Source organism: Dasypus novemcinctus, chromosome 3, assembly GCF_030445035.2.
Source record: "Dasypus novemcinctus isolate mDasNov1 chromosome 3, mDasNov1.1.hap2, whole genome shotgun sequence".
NCBI lineage: Eukaryota > Metazoa > Chordata > Mammalia > Cingulata > Dasypodidae > Dasypus > Dasypus novemcinctus.
The window spans coordinates 162,667,684-162,694,102 of NC_080675.1; the positions used below are offsets into that span (position 1 = coordinate 162,667,684).

Sequence of the window (26,419 nt, forward strand, 5' to 3'; positions counted from 1 at the left end):
AAACATAATCAAAACAAAAGCCAAGCTGTTTAACATGGTAAACAAGACCTTCATCTGCTATCATTTTCATTCTTGCTGTCTTGCTCCAGCCACACTTGTTTTTTATCTGCCTCTAGAACATGCCAACTTGTCCCCTCCACAGGATCTCTAAAGCCTTTGACTTGCAGTTTCATATTTTTGTAAAAATAAAAAAAAGAAAAAAGTCTTTTCCATAGATTTTCATGTGGCTCTCTTAGTCACTTTACTGAAGTTTCTGATTAAATGTCATCTTATCAGAGAGGCTTTTTTTTTTTAAAGCAATTTTATTGAGATATAGTCACATACCATACAATCCATCCAATTGTGAAGGCAATGGTTTTTAATATAATTTGTGCATTCATCACGACCAGCAATTTTAGACCATTTTCACTACTCCAAAAAGAAAATAGCCTACCCCTTAGCAGTCACTTCTCAATCCCTGTATCTTTCCCAAGCCATAGTCCACAGTTTGCTTTAGGTGTATTTTTGTCCATATACTACCCCATTATTAATACCTTGTAATAGCAATATACATTTGTTCTAATTCATGGCTTACATTTATGCTATTGACTGCACTCAGAGAGGTTTTTCTTGATCATAATTCTTAAAATATTACCATTCCTACCAAGCATGCACGCACACACACACATGCATGCAGTCTTTGTTTATCTTGGTCCCACTAGAATTTGCACTTCATTAAAGCAGGGCATAGAATTCCTTTTCATCACTCCGTTTTCAGTCCTAAAACAGGGACAGGCATAATGCAGTTGTGAGTTCACAGCAAATATTCTTGAATGAATAATATGATTTATGTTACCTACACATGGTAAAATTGGCATTATGATTGGTTCTCCACTGTCTGAAAAACATCAAGTTGCTAAATGAATTGTGACAAACATAATTTTAAATGCATTTCTGAATTGCAAAGAAAATTTGAAGAACTAAAGAGTAATCCAAAAACATGATCTGGCAGAAGTAAGAGAAGAAGGAGGAGGAGAAAGTGAAGTTCTGTTAAAAAAAAAAAACAAAACCAAAATTTAGTAATTAATGGCTACTCAAACAATGGAATCTTATATCTTGTACCCTCCCAAAGGGAAGGAATTGAACGAGAGATTTACACATAAGGAAAAGATACTTAATGATGTGAAACCATTAGTGAAAATTAGGTGAGGAAAAAAATTCTGCCTGAACTTTTACTCCAGGTGGAAAATAAAATTTCCACTTCTGAGAATATGTGACCACAGCATAGTTTTACATAAAAGTACTAGCAATAAGTTTCACTGTCCCGGAGCCTCATGGAATCCCATGGTTAAGAAATTAAAGTAGTTCTCTTTTAATGTCAACATGGCACTTAAAAGAGGAAAAAAATGCCAATTCTCTCTGGATAGAGAGAGAATTATTTTCAAACTAAGACCTTCAAAATACTTTAGATTTAACTTAGTAAAATGTGAGGAAATAATAATAACATTGCCAACACATAAGGAGACAAGTCACCATATGTAACAATTAGCAGAAATAAAAATGTTACAGATTTAGTCACGGAACAGACTTCGGGTCTTCAAAAGACTTTAGATTTTGTACTTAGAAGAAGACTGAGAAAATATGAAATGATTTTAAAATAACACAATAGTATTGAAAAACTGAATAAATAGCTAAAAATTATCACAATGACCAGGCAGATTTTTTTAAAAAGTAAATAGAACTTCTGAATATAAAAACATAGCAATTGAAAAAGGAAAACAAACAGAAGATTATGCACAGGTGAAGAGAAAATTGATGAATTGGAGAGGGAATTGAAGAATTCACTCAAAATGTAGCACAGAGAATAAGGATATAGAAATTATAAAAACATAGAGAATAGTCTAAAAGATGTCCAACTGGAGTTTCTAAAGGATAGGACAAGGTTGAGTAAATTTGGAGAATATAATGGCTGAGAAATTTCTAAAATAGATGAAAAGCATAGATTTTTAAAATAATAGATTAAATATATATGGTGTAAATAATGAAATTAAAAGGAAGAGATAGACTGGATTAATGTAAGACTCAACTCTATGCTACCTACAAAATACATTAAATATAAAGATGGAAAGAGGTTAAAGTTACAAGGATGGAAAAATATTAATAAATCCAAAATTACAATCAAGGATTTTATCACCTCTCTTGAAATAATTGATAAAGCAAGTATAAAATCATTGACCATAGAGAAAACATGAAAAACAATATAAACCAACTTGATCTAATTGACATATATAGAACACTTTACCAAAGGAATGAGAATATATGTGCTTTTCAAGTACACATGAAATATTTACCAATATATAATGATATTCTGCATGACAAAATAAGTTCCAATAAATTTGAAGGATTCTAATGATGCAAGGTATGTTTTCTGAGCATACTGTAACTAAATTACAAAGTGATAACAGAAAGATATGTGGAAACATTCCAAATATTTGGAAACTAATTAACACATTTCTGAACAACCCATAGGTTATAGAAGAAATAAAAAAGGAAATAAGAAAATATTTTGAACTGAAAAACAAATAAAACACAAACTATCAAAGGTGTGGAATATAGCTAATGCAGTATTTGAAAGTACTTTTAGGAATAAATTCATAAATTATGAAACAAGAAAGATGTCAAAACAATGACCTCTAGAAAATCAAGAGCAAAATAAAGTGAATACAAGCAGAAGAAAGGAAAGAGTCTTTAGAGTGGAAATCACAGGAAAATGAAACAGAAAGTAAATCAGTACAATGAATAGATCTCTTACTAGTCCAATCAGGATAAAAAGAGAGAAAAACACAAGTCACTGACATTAGGATTGAAAGAGGTGAATCACTGAATGGACTGGGAGATAGTGTAAACTACACCCATAAACTAAATGATGGATATAGGACATGTTAAATTACACCAAAAATGTATAAAAGTCTATAAGCTAAAATGTAAACCATAATGTAAAACCTAAAGTAACTAAAAACTTCAAAAATTATACAGTCTAAAATATAAACCATAATGTAAACCAAAATGTTTCAATATCTGCCCATCAGCTGCAGCAAATGTAACATGAACATGTAAAAAGTTCATTGCTGGGGAAGGGTTTGATGTTGGATATATGGGAGCCCCCTATATTGTATATGTGACTTTACTGTGATATAAAGCATTTTTTAAGATAAAATTAAAAATTAGTAAAAAAAAAAAAAAAGAAAGGATGCAGACTCTGAGAAAGAAATGAAAGAAATTGCCTTGCCACTGTGTATATAGGGCAAAACCTATTACAGTGATGAAAGGCAAAATGTCAAAAACAAAGTTGTATGATATTTTTCATTTTTTAATACCCCAATTTATTTTTACTTTATTTTAGTTTTTCTAAATTAGTATGTATCCTATTTCTAATCTTTAAACCAATCATTACTACTTCACTTTCCTATTAATTGAATTTGGCGATGTATTAGGCTTCATTTTTTAAGAAGTTTTGGACCACAGAGGGGTTCAGCTATGGCAGGGGAGGAACACTGGTGTGGGGTGTTATTGATGGGGGACATGTGGTTAGGAGGGAGTTCTCCAGGGCATGTACATAGGGTACATAAAAACGTTTGGATATATGTTGGGTGTTTTTATAGTAGTTACAAACAACAACTGAGGAAGTGCTGAGTTCCTAGCCAGGGGAGCTCTGTCACATTCCCCAATGGAACAGCAACAATCCACCAAGTGCAAGGGCAAAGACCAGTGAAGAAGGATGCTTCAATGATGAGACCTGGATACTGATGACTATGCTTATGAGCCTGTGTGCTGGAAATCTGAATTAGGCCTAGAGCTGCAGGGTGCCTAAGAGCTACCTCCTGAGAGCCTCTATGTTGCTCAAATATGGCCACTCTCTAAGACAAACTCAGCATGTAAACACATTACTTTCCCCTACCATGGGACATGACTCCCAGGGATAAGCCTCTCTGGAGCCAAGGGATTACTACCAGTCACTAACCAGTGATGCAACTAGAAAAAGGCCTTGAATAAAAGGGGAAATGGTAAAGACAAATGAGTTTAAATGGCTAAGAGTCTTCAAAAAAGAGTTAGGAGGTCAGAAGAGGAGTGGCACTTATGCAAGCCTCAGCAGGATCCCAGAGGCAGCCAAAATAGATACAACCCCAGGTACTGGTGCTCTTGAGGGCTACAGAGACACACAGGTTCTATGGTCATGGCGCTTGGCTCTGGAGTTCAGTGCCTTGTCAGTGGGCCCTACTTTGGAATTTGTGTTCCTGAGTGTGATGGAGTCGGTCTCAGATGTGACCTTTCTACACATGCCTCTTCTGTCACTTTTACTGAACCTATGGCTGGTGCTTGGGTGGGTGTATACCCAGAAGACTTCAATCTCTGGACTGGCCATGTGACAGCTAAGCCCCAAGCCTCAGCAGAGTTGTAATTCCTACTCTCCAGTTTGTTGGACTTATCCAGGTCAGCTAACAAGGAGGTGAAGATAGTCAACCACCACACCAGGGAACCAAGAATGCCTAAACTCCAAGCAGGAGAATCTCAACCATGTGAGATCTAAGCCCCCTCTTGATATAGAGGTGGAGTGGACCTCACCAACCCAGGATCCACAAGATGGAGGCATAAAATATGAATTAGAGTGAACTTACTGGTATTCTACTATAGAACTACTGTGACTAGTAATGGAAGAATCTGTAGCATTGATCTGCAGAAAATGGCCACAATAGTTGCTGAGGGCAAGGAGAGAGACGAGGGGATGAGATGTGGGGGCATTTTCAGAACTTGGAGTTGTCCTAAATTATATTGTAGGGACAGATGCTGGACATTATACGTCCTACCATAACCCACTGAATGGATGGAGAGTTTAAACTACAATGTAAACTATAATCCATGCAGTGCAGCAGTGCTCCAATATGTATTCACTAAATGCAAAGAGTGTGCCACAGTGATGAAAGAGGTTGTTGATGTAGAAGGAGTGGCGGGGTGGGGGGGGTGGAGTTTGGGGTATGAGAGAACCTCTTATATTTTTTGATGTAACAGTTTTTGTGATCCATGGATCTTTAAAAAAAAAAAAAAAAGACAATTGAATTTTTTAAAAAGTCAACTCAAAAAAAAGAAAAGAAAACCCATGCTGTGTAGCAGTGTTCCAAAATGTATTCATCAAATACAATGAATGTAACACAGTAATGAAAGAAGTTGTTGATGTGGGAGGAGTAGGGGGTGTGGTAAGTGGGGTATATGGGAATATCTTATATTCTTTAATGTAACATTTTGTGTGATCTATGCATCTTTTTAAAAAAGAATAAAAGGGGGGAAAAAGAGGTCAATCACTACAGATCCTACAGATAATAAAAGAACAAAAAGTGAATATTTTAATCATTTTATGCCAATAAATTGGACAATTTAAAAAATGGGAAAATTCCTTGAACTGCCAAAGTTCACTCAAGAGTACATAGGGTATTTATTTATAGTTCAAAAGCTACCCAAAAAGAAAATCCCAATGCCCAGATGGTTTCACTGGACAAATCAACCAAACATTTAAGGAAGACATAACATTAATTGTACATAAACTCTCAAAAAAATGAAGGGGGGGGGAATATATCCTGACTCATTCTATAAGTCCAACATTATTCTGATACCCACAATAGACAAGGATATATTAAGAAATAAGAAAATTGTAGACTAATTTTCCTCATAAACATAGATGCAAATTTTTAAATGAAATTTTCGTAAATGAAATCAATCAATAAAAAAGATGGCAAATCATGACTCAGTGATATTTATCTCAAAAATACAAGTTTAGTTTAACATTTAGAAAACAATCAATGTAATTCACAATAATAACATCCTGAAGAAAACAAAAATGATCATGACAAGAGATCTAAGGGGAATAACAAAAACATTTAACAAATTCCAACATCCACACCTGATTAAAAGAAAAAGACTGTCATCCAACTAGGAATGGAATAATAATTTTTTAAAATCTAAGAATGGAAGGGATCTTCTTCAAGCTGATAAAAGTCATTTATCTATGAAAAATATATCACATTTAATGTTAATCAATGGAATGATTTCTCCATAATATTAAGGATGTTTGCACTCATCCTTTCTACTCTAGCAGAGAATTTAGCCAAAGAAGTCAGGAAGACAAAGATACAAAAAGTGTCTAGATTGTAAATGAAGGAGGAAAAGTTTCTTTATTTCTAGATGACATGGTTGTCTATTTAGAAAACCCTACATTTTTAGTTTGGAATCTACAAATATGGAAGTAGAACTATATGTAATTTTAGCAAGTTTTCAGAATACAAAAAGAATATACAAAAATATATTGCATTTCTATATGGTAGTACCAAAAAGCTAAAATTAGAAATATTTGGAAAATTAAGAAATTATGAAAGAAAGAGAGGATTACAGAAGGGCAAAATAGGTATAAAGGCCATCATAGGCATTGACAATGGTCTATTTCTTGAACTGGTTGAGAAATAAACGGGTGTTTGTTGTATTATTTCTTATACATTTATATTCATATATATATACACATATGTACTTTTCTATCAATGAAATATTTTACAAGAAACATAAATGACTGAATAAAAAGCATGAATGATTAAATAGCCAAACCTGCTTCCTTGTCTTTAAAGATTTGAAGTTGTGGGTGAAACTATAAAATAGATTTCTAAACCCTATAATGAAATATTATGAAATTTCCATTTTCTTTTCCCTTTCAACTTTCCTTGGCACTGTGAACCCTGAATGCAGGATAACATCTCTCCCTATTTGTTACAGAGCATTATTTAAAGGTCATGGATCTCAGAATTGCAGTTCTTCAGTAGACTGAAGAACTGAAATATACCTTATTGATTTCTGGCCAGAATCATAGAAACACTAATAGTATCCAATCCAGAGATTTGGAGCAAAGTTAAATTCCACACTAAGATTTTTTTTCAGGAAAGGTCATGTCAGATACTCCTTGATGCAGAAAATCTCCTTTGATATGTCACCTGGGAATCTGCTATCTCTGATTGGTAGGTTTATTTGAATTCCCAGGAATACAAAAGGTTTTTAATGAAAAACTTTTTAGTCAAAGTATTTGGTAAAAATAATGTCAACAGATCCAATTTAACAAGTATCTACTCCTGCTGTAGTGTGGTAGATGTTTCACATTACTTTCTTTAAACAGTAACAAAAACCCCCCAATACAGTTATTAGCATCCCTCTTTTAGAGATGATGGAACAGAAAATTAAAATACTGAACAAACAATACCTGGAAAATATCTATAACTCAAAGTCAAAAGAAATGAATCCCAATTGGGATAGATACTCTGGAGCAATCCCAATATTTTACCTACTAGATTCTTAAAAAGGCACATATTGGATTTTCTCTTTTTTTGAGAAAGGCTAGTTTTTAAAATATTTATTCAGATTCACAGTAGTTCATATGAACTAATGAAAAAAAATGGCAGAGATAGTCTCCCCTTGTCAGGATAAAGAAACATACTCTTCTTTTTGCCAAACATAGACATGACTAACTCCAAAAAGAGACATTAAGCTCCTCCCTTACTGAACATAGTTGAAGTTGAAAGTATTCTTGCCTATGTCCTAATCACTAATGGATTCCATCCATGTATAGTTTTGCCATTAACTATATTACACATTTCTACTGGTAATGTGGATTGTGGTATGACTTAGTGAAAACTGGGAATCCACAGAGCTTACCTACTGAACAGCTAAGTAACACTTGAAAAGCCACAATGTGCTGGTTTGAGTCTTTTGCAGACCCCAGAAAACCCTCTTCTTAAGTAAACCCACTCTTACGCCTGTAAACCCATTGTAGATGGGACCTTTTGATTAGATTATTTCATTTAAGGGTCTTTGATTAGCTTGTGGGACCCACAGTGAGTCTTAATCCTCTTACTGGAATCCTTTGTAAATGGAGTACTAAAAAGCTACAGACCCACAGCTTTTGAAAGAAAGGAATGACCCAGGGTTAGAAGAGAAACCCAAGAGAGAGGAAATCACTGATGGAGTAACCAGAAGCTGAAGCAAGGAAACCTGGAAGAGAAACAGATGCCTCCAGGTGTCTTGAGCTGTGAGAGAGGACTCCAGAATCACCAGCAGCCAGTCTCATGATGATGCCTTGATTAGACACGCTCATGGCCTCAGAACTGTAAGCTTCTAAACTAATACAAGCCCATTGTAAAAGCCATTTCTGGAATATTGCTCTGGCAGCACTTAGCAAACTAAGACAAGCAGTAACAATAATAAACAAAATAATTTCTACTGATTTAAGTATAATCATTCAGATTATTCCTATGAGCTTCAAAGCTGTGTTGTTTCTTAATCCTCAGTTTCCTTATCCAAATAATAAAATAGTTTGATTATATTATACTATTACTATTTAATTTGATTATATTATAAAATTACTGTTCAATGCTAAAATTTATGAATCTAGGGAGGGTTTCATGATTTTTATGAAATTATTATTCTCATCTGACCTGACTTCTTGGCAAATTCCTGCTCAGAAAAAGCCACAAAACTCAAGAACTTTACATCTCAGTGCCTTTCAATTTTCAATTTTGTTTGAACTTTTTATCAGTAGCAAACTCTCCTCCTTTTACCCAAAGATGTTTGCAAAAAAATGAAAAAGTTGTGTCCCATTGAACTTAATATATCTTACATATTCTTTTAAAAGACATCAAGTGTAAACTTCATTATGATAATGTACATCTGTTTTTATGCTATCATTTAGTCTACCTCAAAGACATCACAATTGTTTCAGTATCTTTCAGGGAGAAAGGGAAAATATAAAAGGATTTCTCTTTTTGGCAAGCATTATTTTTCATGAATTTCTCTTTGTCTTTTTCGTTAGTTTATATATGATATACCTCGGTTTAATTTTTTTTTTTTCTGTTTTTATCTTGATTGGCGTCCTCTGATTTGAAAGAATCTGTTGGTTTGGTATTTGTCATAAATTTTGGGAAGTTCTCAGCCATTATTTCTCCAAACATTTCTTCTGTTCCATTATTTTTCTTCTCCTCCTAGTATTCCAATTAAACATATGTTGCAGCTTGTAATATTGACCTACAGTTTCTGATGTTCTGTTCTGTTTTTTTCATCCTTTTTGCATTTCAGTTTGGGAGAGCTAGTGACCTATATTCAATAGGTCAATAACACCTATTTTTCTGTGGCCTTGTCAGGTCTACTGTTGTGTTATGAAAGGCATTCTTCATTTCTGTCACAGTGTGATTTTTAACCTCTCTTTTAGACTTTTTCCAAGGATTTCCACCTCCCTGTTCACATTACCCATCTGGTCTTAACGTGTTGTCTACTTTTCCCATTAGAGCCCTGAACCTCTTAATGACAAATATTTTCAATTCCCTATTCGATCATTCCAATATTTTTCTCATATCTGAGTCTAGTTCTGATGATTGCTTTGCCTCTTCAGACTGTGTTTTTTCCTGTCTATAATAAGCCTTGTGATTTTTTGTTGAAACTGGACATGCCTTATCAGGAAATAGGAACTGAGGTTAACAGGTCTTTAGTGGAGGATTTATGTTCATCTGGCTAGGAGGTAGACTGTGTTTAATGTTTGTTGTGGCTATAGGTGCTATAGACTTCAAATTCTTCCAGTATCCTTGTTTTGGTTTTCCCTCTTGACTTAAGGCTTCCTAATGTACTCCAACTCATAAGAACTCTGTATCTAAGCAACTTTTTCTGTAGTTCACTGTTACTATACTGAACCCCTATTGGTTTGGTGACAGGGGTAGGAGAAAGGAACATTCTATAACCTCCCGATTACAACCCAGTCTTTTAGTGAACCTCTGTGAACTTCACAATGTTTTTATCAAGTAGCACAGCTTTTTGCCCTACAGCCCCATACTCCTTTCCCTGACTACAGCCTTCCCCACTTTATTTCCTTGAATCCCTGACCTCTAAGGATTTTCTTCTTTTAGGTGAAACAGGAAGGCTGGAAGGGACTAGAGGGAGAAGAAGCTGGAATAAGGCTCTGGCAAAATATTTTTCCCTGAAAATTCTTTCTGTATTTTATAGTAATTACTCTTGATTTCTCCCTTCTGCGGGTGTAAGAGGATCTTTTTTTTATCTTCCTGGAGGTAAAGTACATGAAAATGCTCCCCCACCCCACCAAGACTGCATGCCTAGGAGTTTTACACCCTCGGTCTAATCCACATTAGTTCACACTCAGGCTTCAGCAATTCACCAATATTAGCATTTGAGTGTTCCTAACTATTTATAGTTCCAGCGATTTCTGCTGCAGCGAAGCAGATCTTGGCTCTGCCTCTCTGGTTACATTTATCTCCCCAGATTTCTATGTGTCAGTTTGCCCTATGAACTAATTCTTTAAAGGTTCAAAAAAAGTGATTTATCTTGAGAATTTTCCAGCTTTTTTTTGTTGGAATAGTGATAACTTCCAAGCTCTTTATATGTTAGAGATGAAACTTGTAAATGTAAGAAAATGTTAATACTTGCAACCTAGAGGACTACTGGGTGAGATATTAAGTACTGAAAGAATAATACACATCACTCTAAAATTCTATACTAACAATATCTTCCAATATAGAAGTGAAATAAATAGTTTTCAGGAAAATAAAGAACTTACAGGATGTATTGCCAATGTACTTCATTGCAAGAAATGTTAAAGGGAGTTCCTAAGGAGGAAAAAATAAGATATCAGAGAAGAACTTGGATTTACCATAGGGAAAAAAAAAAAATGAAGACCTCTGAAAAGGTAGAAAGGAAGGTAAATAGAAAAGGCATTTTTCTTGTTTTAAATCACTCTAAAAGATAATTCACTCTTTAAAGAAACATAGTAACATGTATTGATAGTTTTAGTGAAAGCCACAGGACAAATACTAAAAGAATTATTAAAAGAGTGTCATTAATGAGTCAATTATGGAGACAAAATGGAATAATAAAAAAATACTCAATCCCAATGCAAATTGAGAAAGGAAGAAAAAAGAAACAAATAACAGATTGGGCAACTAGAAAGCAACTAGCAAGATGGCAAGATCAAAACAAACCATTATAATTCTATTAAATATCAATGTTCTAAACACTTCAAATAAAGCAAAGATTGTTAGATTATATGTAAATACAGGACCAAACTGTACACAGCTTACAAGGAACCCACTTTAATTATAAAGACATAGATAGGTGTAAAGTAAAAATATGGAAAAAATACCTTGCTGACACTAATAAAAAGACAGCTGAAGGACTATACTAATATGAAACAATATAGACTTGAGATAAAGGGGTTAATTCATAAAGAAACATTGCAATTTTAAATGCTTATGCAGCTAACAAAAAGCTTCAAAATACCTAAACACAAACTGATAGAAATGAAAAGAGAAATAGAAAAATCCCCAAATTAGAGATATCAACACTTTTCTCTGAATAATCATTAGAACACAGAAACAGAAAATCATTAAATGTATAGAAAACCTTTAAAGCACTATCCTCAATTTAATTGATATTTATAGAACACATCACCCAACAATAGCAGAATAAAAATTATTTTCAAGTGCACATGTGACATTCAGCAAGATAGACCATATTCTGGTCAATAAAATAAACCTAAGAAAGTAAAAGGAATTGAAATAAAGCAAAACATGTCATGATCACAATTGAATTAAACTAGAAATTAATAGCAGAAAGACATACTTAGAAACAACAAGTGTTTGGAAATTAAAACACAAATATATCATGGATCAAAGAGGAAGTCCAAAACATTTTAAGAATACAATTCATCAAATAAAAATAAAAAGATAACATATTAAAACCTGTGAGATACAACTAAAGCAGAGCTTAGAGGAATATTTATAATATTAAATGTTTAAGCTAGAACATGTAAATGATTTCCAACAATAATGTCTGTTCTATCATAACAAACTAGAAAAAAATAAAAGCAAATTAAAACTTAAGAAATGAGGTCAAAATAATAAATATTTTCTTGAATTTTACTTTTTTTTTTTTTTTTTTGGCCAGTAAGTGAGCATTTATTAGGGGACTTACCCAGGGCCGTTGTGCCTGGCAATGTGAGAAGAGATGACACTTCTGAGCTCAGTCATCCTTGCTCTCTGCAAATGAGAGGGGATTTTTTTTAGTACATGTCTACATACAGATGAGGAAAACACCTTAAGGGAAATGTGACTTCTAAAAAATCTAGAGTTTTGAACATATAATGAAGGAAATAAATATTAAAAACTAGTATCTTTTAAAGATACAGATGCAAAAATCCTCAAAAAATATATAAGCAAACCAAATACAACAACACATTAAAAGAATTATGCACCATGACCAAGCAGGATTTATCCTTGATATGTAAGGGTGGCTCAACATAAGAAAATAATACGCCATGTAAAGGGGAAAATCATGTAATTTTATGTGAATTTATGCAGAAATCATATTTGCAAAAATCCAGTACCACTTCTTGATGAAAACACTCAGAAAACCAGAATAGAAGGAAAATTCCTCAACATGCCAAAGAGCACATATGAAAAACTCACACTAACATCATTCTCAGTGTTGAAAGATTTGAAGACTTTCTCTTTCAACTTAGGGATAAGACAAATCTGTCACTACTACTATTGAACATAGTATTGGAAGTTCTAGTCATAGCAACTAGCCAAGAAAATAAAAATGAGAGCATCCAAATTGGAAAGGAAGACATAAAATTTCTCTATTTGCAAATGGCATGATCCTATATATAGAAAATCCTGAAAAGTCCACAAAAAGGTACTAGAGCTAATAAATGAATTCAGCAAAGTAGTATCATATAAGATCAATATGCAAAATCAGTAGTGTTTCTATACACTAGTAATGAACAATCTTGAAGAGAAAATCAAGGAAAAAATTGTTTATAAAAGCTACTAAAAGAATCAAATACCTAGGAATAAATTTATCCATGTAAATGCCTTACAAGCAGAAAACTACAAAGTAAAATTGCTAAAAGAAATCAAAGAAGATCCAAACAAATGAAAGAACATTACTGCATGTTCATGGATTAGAAGACTAAACATTGTTAAGATGTCAATTCTACCCAAAGTAATTTACAGATACAATGCAATCCCAATCAAAATTCCAACATCTTTCTTGACAGAAATGAAAAAGACAATTATCACCTTTTTATGGAAAAGAGCTCTGAATAGCTACAACCTTCTTGAAAAAGAAGAATGACGTTTGAGGATTCACACTTCCTGATCTTAAAAGTTATTACAAAGCTACAATAATCAAAACAGCATTGTACTGGCACAAAGACAGGCATATAAAAAAATGGAATCAATTTAAGAGTTCAGAAATAAACCCTCACCTCTATGACCAGTTGATTTTTGACAAGGGGGCCAAGTCCATTCAATTAGGAAATAACAGTCTCTTCAACAAATGGTGCTGGGAAAACTGGATGTTCCTATTGAAACAGTGAAGGAAGACCCTGGCCTCATACCATATACAAAAATTAAGTCAATATCTATTAAAGGCCTAAATATAAGAACCAAACTATAAAACTCCTAGAAGAAAACCTAGAAAAACATCTTCAGGACCTTGTGTTAAACAATACTTTCTTAGACTTTACACTAAAAGCACAACTGCCAGAAGAAAACATAGACACATAGGACTTCATCTAAATTAAAAACGTTTGTGCATCAAAGGACTTCGTGAAATTAAAAAGACAACCTACAGAATTTGTGAATATACTTTGAAACCATGTATCTAATACTAAGAGTTTAATATCCAGTGTATATTCAGAAATCCTACCACTCAACAATAAATGACAAAACCCAATTAAAAATTGAGCAAAAGACTTGAATAGAAATTTCTCCAAAGATATACAAATGGCCAAAAAGCACATGAAAAGATGCTCAGTATCATTAGCCACTAGGGTAATGTAAATCAAAACGACAGTGAGATACCATTTCATACAGAGTAGAATAACTACTGTTGAAAAATAAAAAACAAGTATTGGATAGAATGTGGAGAAACAGCAACACTTGTTCATTTGTGGGTGAGACTGTAAAATGGTACAGCTATTGTGGAAACAGTTAATTATGAAATTATCATACAACTTGGCAATCCCACTTCTAGGTAGAGATCCAAAAGAATTGAATGCAAGGACTCCAACAGATATTTGTATGCCAGTGCTCACAGTAGCATTACTCACAATAGCCCAAAGATGGAAGCACCTCAAATGTCCATCAACAGTTGAATGCATAAACAAAATGAGGTATATTTTTACAGTGGGATATTGTTCAGTATAAAGGAATAAAATTCTGATACATGTGGCAACATGGATCAACCCTGAACACATCATGCTAAGTAAAATAAGCCAGATACAAAAGGACCAAATATTGGGTGATTTCAAACATGAAATAAGTAGAATAAGCATTTATAGAGTCAGAAACTAGAGCATAGTTTAACAGGAGCCAATGTGAGAGTTAGGAATGGGGAGTAAATGCTTAATTGGTACATAATTTCTATTTTGGGTTATGGAAAATTTTTGGTAATGGATCTTGTTGATGGTAGCACAACATTAGGAATATAATTAACATCACTGAATTACACAATTGGATATAGTTAAAAGGCAAATATTAGGTTGTATATATATTCTTAGAACAAAGTTTTTTTAGAAAGCATAGGAATGTATAATACAGTGAACCCTAAACTATGGATTATAGTTAATAGTACAATTACAATAGTACCTTTTCATCAACTTTAACAAAGGTACCACACTAATGCAAATTGTTGATAATAGGGGATTTATATGGGAACTCTGTATTTTCTGCATGATTTCTCTGTAAACCAACAAATTCTCTAATATATATATTTATATGTATATTTATATAAATATATCATAGATCCCTACAATTCCACTTTTAGGTCAGATTCTCAAGAGCAATGAAAATATATGCTCACACAAAGATTTATACATGTTTATTCATAGTGGTTTTATTCATAACAGCCCCATACTAGAAAAATCCCAAATACCTATAAACTAGGGATTGAACAATAAAAAGGAATATACCAACATAGATTTCTTTCAAATGCATTATGCTAAGTCAAATAAACCACACTCAAAAGTCTACTTGACTGTGATCGGCCATCGATATGACATTCTATTAAATGTTGTTCCAGTATTTCTTCTCAGAATAATGCAATCAGAAAACCTTACAAAATTCCCAATAACAGATGCCTAAATAAAGCAGTTCAGGTAAAACTTGAATTTGGAGGTATTATCTAACCTAAACCTGTAAATTACTGAAGTTCATCTACTACTAAACTGTTTCTATTTCTTGCTATTCAGAAAGATTTTTCTCTTCAGTAATTCCATTTATTCAACCATTGCTGATTCAGGGTTATACTTCTTTCTACAGAGAAGTATATCAGATGCATTTTCCCTATGCATTTTGCTATTCAGTCAAACCAATGCATCTTACTCAGTGTGCTTACTTTTGCCCCAAGAAATCTGATGAGACAATTAGCACAGCAAAATTTCCACATCACAGAATATATGACTTCTCACAATCTAAAGGCTTTGTTTCATTTATTCTTGCTTCTCATAGACTTTTTTTTTAGGAGATGAAGAGTAAGTTGTCATATAATTGGAAGAAAAATAACCTCCTAAATCCAACAAGAAAAATTACCCACCTGGAGAAGAAATTTAACTTGTCCTATATTCATCTGAGGTGCTCCTTCAGAAAATACTGTTCTGTCAACAGCTTCCCTTAATTTTGTTTGTCTGTTTGTTTTGGTAAAGTTGAAATGTCAGAACACTAAAAGGAATGAATTCTCAGATTATTTTATTCTTTTTTAAAAAGATTTATTTATTTATTTATCTCTCTCCCCTCCCCCTCCCTACCCTGATTGTCTGTTCTCTGTGTCTGTTTGCTGCGTCTTCTTTGTCCACTTCTGTTGTTGTCAGCGGCACGGGAATCCCTTTGTGTTGGGTCATCTTGTTGTGTCAGCTCTCCGTGTGTGTGGCACCATTCCTGGGCAGGCGGCAATTTCTTTCATGCTGGGCGGCTCTCCCTATGGGGCACACTACCTGCATGTGGGTCTCCCCTACGTGGGGGACACCCCTGTGTGGCATGGCAATCCCTGCACGCATCAGCATTGCACATGGGCCAGCTCCACACGGGTCAAGGAGGCCCGGGGTTTGAACCGCAGACCTCCCATGTGGTAGACAGACACCCTAACCACTGGGCCAAGTCCGCTGCCTATTTGATTCATTGGAACACACAAGCATAGATAATTTAAACCTTACAACTCCCTATATCCAATAGTAATAATAATAATAACAAAACTATTAAAGTCAAAGGTTATCCATTTTACACTAACTTGAATCAAGGATTAGTGAACATTGTTCTTAGATCCTACAAAAAAACTGCATCAGAGAATTCATTCCATTTCTTGATTCAAAGAAACAGTGATTGGGTTGCAATCAGTTTCATTATTTTGATGTAGTTACCGAGTTCTCAGTTTTGTAGTCATGAATATAATTCAGTTTTCTTACCATGCTCAGAGATGCCTGGACTCCAGTGTACTAAGTTACGCTAACCAAATGCATACAAGACTGATGGATAAAATCAAAATGCCAATTCGTTAATTCCCATGCAGACTCATAACTATAAAGTGAAATTAAAATATTATCTCTCAGTGGATAGATGCACGCAAAAAGCTTTTAATCAGAGGGTTATTGCTTGGAGATCATGGGATTAGAACAAGAGGAAGTAGCTGTTTGATCATAATGTTTGGTGCCTTGCAATTTGAAATTCTAGTGCCTCTTTATTGACACTTGTTTTCAAAAGCCAGGGCACCCTTTCTTCTGCATTACCTAGAGACCATAGTCAAAGATTGCTTCTCTAACTTGCTCTTCTCTTTGATTTCAGGGCTCCTCAATGACAGACTTTCTTTAGCTATGTCAATACCAACACTCAGTTTCCTATCAAGTCTTGAGCACAGAAGCAGCCTGAGTCAAGCTGTCTAAGTTAGAGCTTACCATTCCTCATGACCAACTCTTACAAGGCACCTCATTGAAACCCCCTGAATTTCTAATAGCTGAATAATGAGACAGTGTCCAGTTATTTCCATATAGGTTGTCACTAAGTGCCAGAGGGCTGTGGAAATCCATAGCCACTGCTTCAATTCTCTCTTCTTTCTCTTCCATTTTAAATCAACTAGAGAAATGAAAATATTTTCATGAAGCCATGAATAAAGGAAGACCTGGATTGATTATCATGAAATTGAAGTAAATATGTTAAGAACTTCAGGCTTTCTGATAGGTCAGTAATACTTAGGTGTTGTCAGTCCCCTAATATGTTCTAAACTGATACATATGGGTAACAAATCACAGTAGAGAAAAAGCTAAAGTCAGTGAGGAATGCATATTAGAGGTCTTTTTAAAGGAAGAGCCACAAATTACTGTCAGGCACATGCCATTAAGCACAAAGTAGACATGCTGTCAAGCCTCACACAGTGAGATGTACAAACATAGTAGATGTTCAGTAAGTACTCACTACATTGATTTCTAATTAGTACAATTTTTGGCCTCATATAATTAGATACTTGTTTTTCTATTTTCTTTGAAAATATGATGTAAATAAGCTTTGTTAGCTGCCATTTTAAAGCAGCAAATACATGGGTTCTGTACCATGAGGATAATATTAATATTCTTAGAATTTCTCAAAGATTCTTAAAACCATATCATTTTTGGTAAATTACTGCCAAACTGAATTTTGAGGGAGTTTTCTCAAAAGTAGGTGAAAAGTTACTGTTGCCTATTAATTGGAAGATTGGCAATTTTCAAGCCTTAGTTGTCTGAGCAATCACCTCAACCTAAATTCCTCCGATCTAAAGACAGAGTGAGAGGTGCTGATCAGGGTATCCTTTATCTCTGACTTGAATACAAAACACCGTGTTTGGCAACAGACCATAACAAAAATATTGACCACAATACCTTGTAAATTCTGCTACTTTCCAGCAGTGCATCTGATATCATCGTGAATGAACATCTTGTGTCTGTAGACTTCCTCAGTGACCTCTTCCCTCTCTCCTTGAAATCATTGTATTGGGATTGCAAACATTTACTTGAGGTCTTTACCCAAACTTTAAATAGCATTGTCCGGAGATGTGGAGTATTACTTGTGACATTTTGTCTTCAGAAAATTTTGTCTTCAGAAAATTACTCTGACTAGTAACTTAACATTTATCGAGGGCTAGCTACATATTCAAAACTATACTATCATTTTATAGATACCTCATTTAATTCTCGCAATAAATCAATGAGGCAAATGCTATCACTACCCATTTTACAGGACCTGAGGCTTAGAGAGTTACAGATTTTCTCAGGTCACACAGCTAGAAAGAAACAAGCTGGAAATTGAATTCAGACTATCTAAGCGTAGAAATTACATTCTTAAACATAAAAGTGCATCATCTTTTGATGAAAAAATATGCATTGGTAAAACTCTATTTTCCAGCAGAATTAGAAAACCAACTCAAGATTCCAGCCCTGGGGATGCTGATAGTTCTGATTCTGGACACTTACAATTCTGCTCTTACTCCAATACAGAATAGAAAGTTGATTCCCAAAGGTAGTCCTGCTGTTTAACACAACAGGTTCACTGAAGTAATTTATTCATCCTTATGGGTTAGACGGAGAGAGCTATAGGTGTCAAGCTGAGTTAATAGAAGACCAGATGTTAGTTGGCACAAATCCTGCCAGCCAGCATGAGAAATGCAGAAATTATGGCTTTAGCCTAACCCAAAGATAAGAGAAAAGAACCTGTTATACTTGGGGAAACCTTGCCATAAATGGAGTTTAGGTAAATCCACATTTCTCCATTTTCAGGAAATGTCCAATATAAGAAGTTATCTCAGAATATAAATATATAATAGAATATAAACAACAAAGGAAAATATATATTTTATTTAGCAATATGCTCATCAAAAAAACATTGCTAATTAAATCCAGTGGAGGAGAATTATCACTCTCATAGGGCAATCATTTCTTCTAAATATGCTTTGTACAGAAAAAAGAGAGCATTTAATTTTGTTTTGTTTCTCGCACAAATCCCTAAAGACAAAAGTTACCTAAAACTCAAATATTATGAAAACTAGAAAATATGTTTAGATAAACACATCTTCAGGAAAGCAATAGTAGCTTCTTCTACACCGTAATGTTCTCCATATCACTGAATGAATGATCTTTGATGATCTCCCTGCTCCAGTCACCCTGCTATGCTATTGGAATTTTGAGTACATCTCAATAGGGCAATTTCAGCCCTAAGATGGTAACTGAGGATTCTTACTCTCTCATCCAGCCGAGCACTGGGACAGCTTTTGTGGAATCAAGGAAACAGGAGGAAAAAGGAAAGATACTCATCCTACAACCATTTACTGAATTTCTGGTGATGCCACCTCTGTCTCCCTCTACTGCTTCTTCCACCACCTCTCAGTATAGTGGAACTTTAAAAGGCCCAGGAGAAAGAAGAAATAAGACTTTAAATAATTTATTTGGAGAAACAGCCAGTGAAGAGGAACAAATCATGTTTCGCTAAAAGAACCGGGACCTCTGACACTTCCCTTTTCGCTCCAGTACCTGGAGCTCTAGCCGGATTACATTAGTGAAATTTTCATTTGATGGCATTTTAATATTCTGCCTTGATGACTTTTTAGCAACATTTACTTTCAGAGGTCTCGAGTGTTCCCTCGGAGGAAATGAAACATGTCAGAGCCCATTACAAAAATCAAAATTTAAATACCTCGACCACGTTAGGGCTTACACACAATCCCATCAGCGCTTAAGCTGAAACTCACGACTATTCGTTCTCTTGCTCAATCAGTAATGAGTACATTTTATGAAGCATTCCAGGGTCAGGGAACGCACGTTAGTGATCTAACTTAACCCATAGATAACCTGGCCCCAAAGGACCAGGGCAGGACTTGATTATATTGTAACGTGCAAATGATTTCCAACAGCACCAGTGAAAAATTTTTCCTTATTTATTTCATTTTCCTTGCCTTTTTTTTTTTTTTTTAAGAATTACAATGCCCATAAGTAATGGAAAGGGGATGGTAATAAGACAGTTGCAGATAAGTTCCATATTCTTTGGGAATTACTATATGTCTATACGTCCTCTTTAAAAACACTTGTTGAATGTTCATTCAACTACGGACCTAGGTGCTCTGCTATTAAGAGCTGTTGTAGTCTAGAATTGGAGGATGTTATTACTGTTTGAGCAATACCTTCCCCTTCAACATATTCCTGAAAAAGAAGCATGCCCAGGTGTGATCTGACTGTCTGCAGCACATTACATTCTACTCAGCTTGATAAGGCTTCCCAGAGTCACTTAAACACTAACCTTGCATGCAAAAGCAATGCAAGTCACACGTGTTGTTGTTCGACATAAGAGAAGTTTCAAAAGTCCAACCAGTCCACAGATGATTGCTTTTTTTTAATTTGAGAAAGATCCTCTCCCACTCTCCTCCCTAATCTTTTTCCCTCTCCTTCTTCCTGCTCTTTTTTCCTCCCACCCAAAGTAAGGGATTTATATAGTCAAGTTGGGAAATGCACATTATTCCCATGATGCTATGATCCTTGGGAAAGCATTCTGCTACTTCTAGTTCAGCCGCTAGTTAATAGGTTTATGATGTTGTTTCAGCACTTCTTCAGGATTTTTGGCAGTGTCCTTTATCAGTGACACCAACCAACAACTGGATGATCCCTATCCTAGCTTTCTGCCTTGAAGGGACTTAAGCATCCCCCTCTCAAAATATATTTATTAATAAAAGTAGGGGACCTGCTTGAACAGATTCTGTTCTGAGCCTCAGATCAGGTTTTCTTTAAGCTTGCCATGAAGCACCTAGGTTTAATACTGTGATGGGTCTGGCACAAGTACGTCAAAATTAGAGATATTGAGTTGCAGCAGGTTCAAGAAAATATAGCAAGCAAAGGGTTCACAGAAAGGAGATTTGCAGTGACTTTGCTTCTGGGCAATGGATGAGAAATAAATCTTTGCTACTTCCTTCCTGGTCGTTCTTGAATTTCACTTTCTAGTAATTTGAATGTATCTCTTATTTTAAATGAGACCCCTCAAAGTCTATAAAAATACTATGTGAGCATTAGAAATCATTGAGAACACAACACGGATATTCAAATTATTAGCTAAAATCAACAGTCTTTGTTTTTCTTGGCCTGCTCCTTACAAATTGTCAGAGGTATACAATATGACAGCTGCTTAGAGAGAAGAAAATCACCGGGGGGGGGGGGGGGGGCAGAAAAAGGCATGAAAAGATCCAAGATTCCCAGCTGAATGTTAGAAAAGTGAAAGAAAAAGTGAATTTCAAGAACCAGGAAGAAAAGGTGGGACCTCATGTAGCTCCATGAAGTCAATGATTCTTAGCCATGCAGTTTCCAGTCCTGGTATCTTTGAGCTACAAAAAGATACACTTGACAACTTGACATTAAAAATGCTTAATGAGGTCCCAACAGTACATACTTGTCCACATTTGAAGCAATTTTTAATTCTCTCAGACTTAGACATGGAAGGAATAGCCATTCTCTCTTTTAAACACGTTCACCCTTCTCAGACTCCAAAAAAACTATTGCAGCTGAAAACATCCAAGTTTCTGGGCAAATGTTGAGACTCTAAGTCAAATCCATTTGCCTTTCAGTAAAAGTAGGCATCAGCAGTCATGTTAGTCATTCGAGCTCACCTTCTTGCCTTTAATGAACACACCTATGATGCATGCACACCTGCACACACACACAAAGTTTCTAACTGATAAATCATATTATACTCAGATTATGTCTCTGCAGCTTATTTTTCATCTAGGTTCAAATCAGAGAATGACAAATTTCCTGCTCTTTAGATCTTTAGGAAAGACTGCTGTGATGATCACTTATTTTGCCAAAATTCAATGAAAAACTCATGTTGAGGATTTAAACTTCTTAAAAGGCTGGCAACTCTCCACAGATGGATAACTGCACCCTTTACCTTGAAGCCAATTCTATGTTCTCTCTCTACAGCTGCTCCTGGATTAGAAGCTACTCTTCATCAACATCTTAACTTCCTTCTTGTTCAGATATACTTCAAGGCTTGCATCCAAAGAGGCGAAGATTTAAATATTGTCTAACAATTGTCCTTACCAATAAATAGAAATAAGTGGGAATGAGAAAAGGGAGTAAAGTGAGGAATGTTTCTTAAATTCATTTTCTTGTTTTCATCATCAGTAAATTTGGGATAATGAATACTGTCATGGTGACTAAGTTATATCACACCTGTGCAGCCCAGAGAAAAGTGCCTGGATTATAACTAATCTCTTGTTAAGCACTAGCAATTGTCTTCATCAGTATTAGCAACATCACGACTGTTTTTTCCCATTGAAATATTTTTCTTAAGTAATCATGGTGTTCAATGGTGGTGGCACTTTCCTCTCCTTATCCCATGGAATTCCACTGACTTTCTTCTTTCTCTCATATTCTTGACCTTGGCCTCACAGTCTCTCCATTCCTATCAGCACTTCCTCTCAAACATGTATTTTAACATAAGTAATTAAATATTGATAATAGCTTTCAGTGATGGTCTTTCCAGGGCAATAAGTATTTAATAAAGATATTGACCATAAGTCAAAGATATAAAGTTCAGCTAGTGGAATATGAGGGAGCAGCTGGTCAAGAGAAAGGAAAGAGTTGGGATGGAGTGCAGACTTTAGAGCATCTCTTTAAAGTAAGGACAGTGGTCCTCCCCAGTACACTGTGATATTGTCTCTAAAAGCTAAGAATTTTGGTTTCCCTTAAAGAAATATACACTGATAACTGGCACTTTTAACAATTGTGCTTTCTTCTGAATAAAGGGACAAGTTAATGGCTTTAAAAAACTTTACAAGTATTTTATCTTTACTATCAGAATCTAAGAAAGTTTCAGCTAAAAAAGAATCTCAGAAGATTCCTACTTCGAAGAAATTAGGGGAAACAGAAAAGTAATGCTATCAATTAAAATACAGTGTAACTCATTCCAATTAAATTTTTCTACCATGATAATTGGTAATATCTACTTTCCTCTGTTCCTAAAGGTATTTTGTTTTTTCTAGATTTATAAAAACCTCCCCAAAGGACAAAATTATTCCTTATGCCATGCAAACCAGAAAAAAACACATGCAAAATAGAACTTCTAGAAAGTTCAGAAAATCTTATAAGGAGGTTTTGAGTGGTACTGAGAGAGAAGAATTTGATTGCTTCTTTTACTGAAAAGGCAAAATCTCAAAAGAATTCGAACACAATTGATCCTCATTATCCACAGATTTCATATTTGCAAATTTGCCACTCACTAAAATTTATTTGTAACCCAAAATCAATGCTTGGATGAGTCCTTGATACTAATGACTATGCTTGTGAGCCTGTGCACCTGAAATAAGAACAAGGCCTAGAGCTGCAGGGTGCCTAAGAGTTACCTCCTGAGAGCCTCCGTGTTGCTCAAATGTGGCCAGTCTCGAAGCCAAACTCAGCATGTAAATGCATTGCCTTCCCCCCAGTGTGGGACATGACTCCCAGGGATAAGCCTCCCTGGCACCAGGTTATTACTAGCAAGTACCAGCTGATGATGTAACTAGAAAATGACCTTGAATAAAAGAGTCAACTCAGACCAGCAGAATATCTTAGTCTACATATAATATAAGGAGTTAAAAATGCTTTTTGATCTGAATAAAAGGGGTGAAATGGAAAGGACAAATGAGTTTATATGGCTATGAGTCTCCAAAATGAGCTGGGAGGTTATCAGAGGGGTTGCCCTTATGCATACTTGAGCAGAGTCCCAGAGACTGATAGAGTAGATACAACCCCAGGTATTGGTTCTACTGAGGGCTACAGAGACCCACAGGTTCTATGGTCATGGCAGATGGAGTTCAGTGCCACGTCAGTTGGCCTTACTTTGAAGTTTGTGTTCCTGAGTGTGATGGAGTTGGACTCAGATGTGATTTTTGTCCACAAGCCTTTCCTGTTACTTTTACCAGAACTGTAGTTGCTGCTGGCGTTTAATGTATACTTGGACTGACCATGTGATAGACAGGCCCTGAGCCTCAACAGACTTGCAACTCCTACACTCTGGTTTATTAGACTTACCCCATTCAGCTAACATGGAGGTGAAGAAGGTCAACCACTGCACCAGGGAGCCAAGAGTGCCTACAACCGAAAGCAGGAGAATTGCATCCAGCATCCATGTGGAATCTAAGCCCCCTCTTGATATAGATGTGGAGTGGACACAACCATTCTAAGGTCCACAGGATGGAGGAATAGAGTATGGATTAGAGTGGACTTACTGATATTCTATTCATGAACTATTGTGATTAGTAGCAATTGAAGAAAATGTGGGATTGGTGTGGAGAAAGTGGCCATGGTGGCTGTTGGCGGTAGGGAGTGGGAGGAAGAGATGTGATGTGGGGGCATTTTCGGGGGTTGGAGTTCCACTGGGTGGTGCTGCAGGGACAGTTACCAGACATTGTATGTCCTCCCATGGCCCCCTGGGTGGACTGTGGGAGAGTGTGGGCTATGGTGTGGACCACTGACCATGAGGTACAGCGGTGCTCAGAGATGTATTCACCAAATGCAGTGAATGTCTCATGATGATGGAGGAAGTTGTTGTTATGGGGGGAGGAGTGGGGGGAGGGAGGTAGGGGGTATATGGGACCTCATATTTTTTTAATGTAACATTAAAAAAACAAATAAAGACAAAAAAAAAAGAGAACTAAAAAGAATCAATGCTTGGGATGCTTTCACAATCATTCATGGACATATGAGGTATGGTAAAATAAAAACTGAGCCATCTGACCCACGTTCCCAGCTGAGGTTAGAAGTTTCAGCTCTCATTCTGTAAACAATTATCCAATTCATGGTATATTTAATGCCATGGTTTTATGCATTTTTATGATTTTGGGAAATTGTGATGTGTAAAATAGCCTCCAAGCATAGTTCTGAGGTTCTGTCTAGTGTTCCTAGGTACAACGAGGCTGTGAATTGCCTTATAAAAAATATAGTGTATTAGATAATCCTTACTTAGGCATGACTGATAGTGCTGTCGGCAGTGAGTTCAACATTAATGAATCAACAATATACGGTGTATTAAATAAGATATCTTTAAACAAAACCACACATAAACAAGGGTTATATATATTTATAGGTTAATGAAAATGTTGTGACTGGAAGCCCTCAGGAATCTAATCCTTTTTTTTCTTAGGAACAATGGTTCAGTATTCACGAATTCCATGTTTTGGGTGACTTTACAAAACAAAAGTACTACAAATAAAAAGAATCAACTGTGCTATGTATTTGGAATAATTTGCTGGATGGTCACAGGCAATGTTTATATCATGATCACTCAATAAAAAAGAAACCATGTTGGGATCTACTTGTCTCTAGAATTAATGTCATGTGCAAAATTTTCTCCTGGAAGGTTAGCTAAATATTACATTTTTCTGTCTATGAAATTGATTCATCACTAGCATTAAACTTGTCAGCGTTAAAGGAAACTAGTTCTAGCTATCAGAGTTGGGCATCCTCTAGTCGAGGGATATTTCTGACTGAATCCACTGAAAACTATAGGAAATTTCTCTTCTCTAAGTCCCTTCACTTGATATGTCAATGTAATAAAATTTCACACAATAACACCATTCAAAAATAATGTGGTTATAATTGGCAGAGGTTTTATCAACCTCATCTAGGACCTGTATATGGATTCTCTGACCCAATTCTTTCTCCTATCGATCTCCATCCTGCCCTTCTCATACATTATAAATCTACCAAGCGGCATGCTGGGCTGCTCTTCTGTAACATGAATTTATGCTAATGGCTGTCTGCATATGCTTATATCACATATCTATATTAAGCTTAATAGTCTGTTACATTGCTTCTTAACCCTGTGTCCACACATGATTAAATCTCCTGATTTCTTTCAAAATCGTTATTAACACAGTGTAGCCTTTCACTCAACATGTCACAAAGTTTCTCTGCCTTGTGCTAGAGTTCAGGTGATAAAAACTTCATAGCTTATGTAAGTAAAGAAGGCATTGAAAGAATTAAGAACACCGGAAGGTGATTTCCCTTTGTATATGTGTTTGTACAATTTGAAGCTGGCAAGAGCTTAAAGCTTAGCTCATAGGAGTGTGCAAACTTTGACAGGTTTTCTAGAAATTAATAGAAAGGGAATAAGCAGAATGTAGTTGAAAGTTTTATTGAGAAATAGAGCACTGGGATTGTGCAGACAGACGCTTGCAATGAGTCAGATGATAATTTCCTTGAGGAACTTCATGGTTGCTCTGTATTTGGCAATAATATATTCAAAATGTTTCACTAAACCTAATAGTTGATGATGAACAAACAGTTTTAAACTTTCTGAACCTTCATCATTAT

The 26,419-nt window shown here is 35.3% G+C and overlaps 1 long non-coding RNA gene across 2 annotated transcripts in view; it reads right to left on the reverse strand.

The window, feature by feature from the left end:
* Window positions 1-295: 295 nt before the first annotated feature.
* The window catches only part of LOC111766454 (uncharacterized), a 101,834-nt gene continuing 75,710 nt past the window's right edge, over window positions 296-26,419 (reverse strand). For both annotated transcript variants that reach the window (XR_011647931.1, XR_011647932.1), the window contains exons 2-4: window positions 12,037-12,101; window positions 10,625-10,673; window positions 296-759 (exon numbers count right to left, since the gene is read on the reverse strand). This is a non-coding gene — a long non-coding RNA (uncharacterized lncRNA). The remainder of the gene's footprint in view (window positions 760-10,624; window positions 10,674-12,036; window positions 12,102-26,419) is intronic.